The sequence below is a fragment of the Lactuca sativa genome, chromosome 7, assembly GCF_002870075.4.
Source record: "Lactuca sativa cultivar Salinas chromosome 7, Lsat_Salinas_v11, whole genome shotgun sequence".
NCBI classification, from domain to species: Eukaryota; Viridiplantae; Streptophyta; class Magnoliopsida; order Asterales; family Asteraceae; genus Lactuca; species Lactuca sativa.
This window is the reverse complement of record NC_056629.2, coordinates 148,534,314-148,539,663: the sequence shown is the minus strand read 5'-3', so window position 1 is coordinate 148,539,663 and position 5,350 is coordinate 148,534,314.

Below are 5,350 nucleotides of genomic sequence, written 5' to 3'. Positions count from 1 at the left end.
AGGCAATATATATATATATATATATATATATATATATATATATATATAGAATTTCCTTATGCTGAACCATTCCAACATAAAATTCACATATATATGCTTGACTAAATATGATTAAAATCTCAATCTAAGCTTTTACAATTGAAATGAAGTGTAATATCCTCTCCCTTAATTATAGCAAAACAACTTTTCCTAATTGACACTTTTGTTTTCTATAATTAACATTGCTAACTTGCAACACTTATCATAATTGTCATGCTCCCACTAACATGATAGTTATTAGCATAACACTTACGCTCCCACTAGCTTTGACATGTATCCAAAAATCAACTGGACTTCTAGAACTCAATACTTTATTTACTTTCTTACCAATGTTCAGATTTTTGATATGAGATGCTTTGACAAACTTTATCAAAATCATACACCTTTCCTTAGATAGCTTATATGTGTGTCTAAACAATTTTAGAGCTATGAAAAGGGATGTCATAGTCATAGCCTCAACGATTTAGACCTTTGCCATTTCTCACAATTACATGCTAGTGTGTCGGTTAACCACACACGCTCCATTAACGACTTTGAGAATGCAAATATTCACAATTGCTATCTACTTAAAATCAATTTAGTGAGCGTTTCCTCACCATCATTTTCATGAATAGGAGAGAAACTTTATGACACTTATATTTTATGATGTATGAGTTACTATCCATGTGAATTTGTCAAAAATATAATCACAAGACAAGGTTAGTGACAAATCCAAACTCATATGGACAGAACTTGTCCAATCTTAACTTATTGCCACCTGGCAGCACAAGGACGTTCCATTGCTTCCAACTAGTTATGCAAACAACTAAGAACATTTAGAACTCAGATGCATAGTCAACTTTAACTAAAATGGGAACTAAAATAGGAATATGTCAACACGTTAGGTTATAAACCTCAAGTCGTGTGCTAGTGATAAACTACAAGTTTTATTCTTCATTACTTTTTGAAACTCTTTCAGGGTCTTTTAGACTCCCACTGTCTTCTTTACATCTAAGACTCTCTTGCCAAGAACCATTCCTTGACAAACAAATATTCAAGAGATAGTGAGGATTCTTATCAAGACAAACACTTCACACAATTGGCCTTAGTTGGTCTTTGACAAGTGTTATAAACGTTCTTTAAGATGTGTCACTCAAGTTACAATCTTGGAGTATGACTCTAAGAATCGTTTTGGAATGAAGTATGACTCGTCTTCTTGATTAAACCATCTCAACAATTCATGATTCCTCTTCTTAGCTATAGGAATGCACTAAGATGTCCTTAGAGGACCAATTATGATATGGTTTCTTAATCATTAAGATGATCACAAAACATCATACTAAAGTACTCTCCCATATTTTTTGATTTGAGAAACTTTTATCTTTCTGCCTAATTTGATTCTTCTCATTCGTTCTACCATACATCTAAGCTTTTCCAATGTTGCAAAATTATACTTAACCTTGAAAGTATAACCATGTTTACTAAACTTTAGTAAATCATGACGAATAGCCTTATCGATATTTGTGGTGGACGTGACCAACACACAACCAAGTGTACCCGATCCCTTTGTCCTTCACTGGACTCACATATACATGTGAACAAGGAATTAGTCATAATTTTCCAAAGATGAAAATTCTCATTCATCATACAATACAACTTGCAGGATTCCAAGTTTCAGTCCAATTGAAACTTGGGTGATGAGAATTTTTCATTATTTGGTAAATTTAGACACTACCACAAATGAAAGAATCAAATTTATATTTCCATTATTGCTAGAAACATACACACATCAATTTTCCATAAATGCCATTGCAAGGAGATATATAAAAAAAAACAAAACAAAATTTTATTTATTTATAAAATGCAGAAATTTTTTTCCTTACAATGCAACTTTAAATGAAAACTATGCTATTACATATTTCCTAGCAATCTATGATAACCCCTAATTAGTAGCTCAAAAATCCAATCTCTGAACCATGCGATTCAAGTCCATCTTCACGATCAGATTCAACATATTCTTCTTTTAAGCTTCCTTTCCTTTGCTTGATCCTGCAAAACATCAAGATGCAACCTAGTCAGATCATGTTTTAAGAATTAACAATTAGGAACTTAAGAGAGTTAGATAGTGGACTTACCTGAAGCAGAGTCTTCATTCTCTTAGATCTTTCAGGTACTTAGAGCAGCTTTGCAACCAATGCCCCTTCTCTTGAAAAAAATATATAGACTCTTTGGGAATGGTAGATGGGACTATCACAGACTTAGCCTTTCCCTTTACCTTTTGGTCAACTAAGTCTACCAAGGTCGATCCCTTTCCATTGGGAAGAGAAAGCTTTTCTGGAATTCCAATGTTACCATTATCAATGTCCATGGAAGTTTGAGAAATAGACCTTTCACTAAAATTTACTTTTCCAGTGCGCCAAAACATTTCTGATTCAACAGCAATAAGCAAAAAAGAGAGATCAATAAGGGTCATGTCGTGATCAATCACATAGTAGTCCTTAATGAGCTTACTATATGACTCAGGAAGTGACTGAAGAACCCAGTCAATAGCCAACTTCCTTTGGACAATGACACCCAACATTCTCAGCCTGTCAATGTGTGACTTCATCTCTAACACATGAGTACACACATGTCTTCCATCTTTATGTTTCATTGCAAGTATGGCTTGTGTGATCTTGAACTTTTCAAGTCTTGATCTTTTGGGTCAGGGAGAATAATTGGAGGAGGTGGAGGAAGAGAAGTTTGATTTCCATGATCCAATCACAGGACATTATCTTCATGAAGGAAGCTTATCCCAAGAGATTTGGGAAGATCATAGTTGTCTGAACCAAACATCTACAATGGGAGAAATTCAAGTTAGTTAATTTAAGTCCTTAATAGAACACCCAATATGAACTATTAAGGCTAGGACCCAACACAACATTTTATAACTTGGAAGAGGGATGCCGTAATCCAAGCTACAAACTATTTGAATGTAGGCAAATGACGATTCACCAATTTCCACCATGAAAAAGTGAAATAGGAATTAGGTTTTAATTGGTTTGAAACTCCTAGATCTTTTGAGATTCATTGAACTTTTCAATGGCATGTTTAAATCTCGATTGTGCTCTCTCAAGTTAATGAGTGGGATCCCGAGGATCACAAACAAGGTGTGAATAACCATGTAAATTAACTTGGTACCCTTCATCTTTATCACCTAATCAATGTGCCGGTTACCCACACGCGCTCCACCGATCTATGATAAACATTAAGTTACCCTTTGCCAACCTTTCTAAATCCAAGTTAGTGTGTCGGTTAACCACATGCGCTCCACTAACGACTCAAGCAAGGTGCAAAGTGTAATTTCATGGGTTAGAACCAAATTCACATTTTCCTAAAGAAACTAAGATTAGGAATTTATAAAACATTTAGTTACTTTTTAATAATCATTATACTTTTAATGAGAATTAAAGTCATTGTCCTACTTGTTCAGCTAACGACCCTCCACCACTCAAGGAAACGGTGAGTGAGAGTGGACACCCATTAAGTTGTCATTTTATAGGCAACAACCTTATACACCCCCCCCCCCCCCCCCCTTATAGACCGACTTCGTGAATGAGGCCTACTAACGGTAAAACGACTTTATCTTTTATATATATATATATATATATATATATATATATATATATATATATATATATATATATATATATATATATATATATATATATATATATATATATATAAAATCAACTTATAATACTGTAAAATATAAGGGTTGAATTTTAACTTTTAAAATTCTAGGGGTTGGAAGTAAAGTTTTCTAAAGTGACTTTACATGTTCCAAAACTTGAGGGCTAGTTTTGAACAATTCAAAAACTTTTCATTTCTATAACATATGATTGTAATATAGGTTTTTAAAAGTTTAATGAAGAGACTCTTCAACAGCCATAACTTGAGGACAAGTTATGGAGTCCATAAAACTATTTATGAGAAAAGAATCTTCAATTATGTAACCTATAGCTTTAATGAAGATTTAACACAAAAGCTTTTGGTTTTCCATAACTTGAGGACAAGTTATGGAATCCATTAAAAAAACATTAAGATCATCAATTCAAATAACAAGCATGTTAAGAAAAAACTATGATCTAGATTGAACTCATATGAACAAGATAATTCAAATCAAACAATTTTCATGTAGTTAGGCTAACCATTAAACTAATAAAAAACATGAATCTATTGACAATTACCTTTTGAATTGGATTAGAGTGATCATTACCACATCAAACACATGCTTATAAGTTCAAAAACAACTTAGGGTAATGATTCTAGTCCAATTCCAGCCTTAAAAGTCGAAAATCTGCACTCTGAAGCACCAACTCGTCGAGTGGTAGAACCAACTCGGCGAGTTGGTTGAGTTTGTACATGGACTCGGCAAGGTCATCAGTGGAATCGGCGAGTCCCCAACCCAGAACAACAGAAAATTGATTTTTCAGCAATTGCTTCAAGTATAATTGAAAACCAAGCATCAACTCTAATACCACTGAAGGGTTTTAAGCATTCTAACACTCCTATCGTGTACATGCAACCCTATAAACCTTGGATCTATGTTTTCTCTAATATACATGCAAACATTCAATATTCCAAGGTTTCAACCTAAATAGCATAATATGATGTATATACAATACAAGAATCTAGTAGAATGACATACCTTTTGATGGAGCTTGAAGTCTTGAACCTTTAAGAGCTTAGTGCCCCAAGTGTTGCAACTCAAATGGTTCACACAACACCAAAAACCCTTAGAATAACTTTAGAAGAAGTTTACTTAGGTTCACTCTTATGAAATCAGATTTGCCTTCTTGTGTACTATACATTAGTGCCAATTTCATGAACAGGAGACCTCTTTATAGTGTGGAGGATTAGGGTTACATTCATGTAAACCCTAATACCCATGACCTTTCATTTCCATAGGCTCCATGGGTTAAAACTCCATGGACTATCCATGAAAGCTTAGCCCAACCTAAATAAACTTGGCACATCGTGTGTGTGTGTGTGTGTGTGTCTATATATATATATATATATATATATATATATATATATATATATATATATATATATATATATATAAGAGTTCATATTTAATTAGTTCCCTTTTTATCACTAAATTAATTCTAAATTAATTCTTGATCAATACTAATTAAATAATATGATTCCATATTAATATATTAGAACTTATATTATATTGATATAAATCATAAGTATCCTTTTTCTCGTTTTGTCAGTCCAATTGTTCCGATGCCATGCAACACAAATGGACCATGCTGTTCTCAGGTCGAATACATACCAATAATAG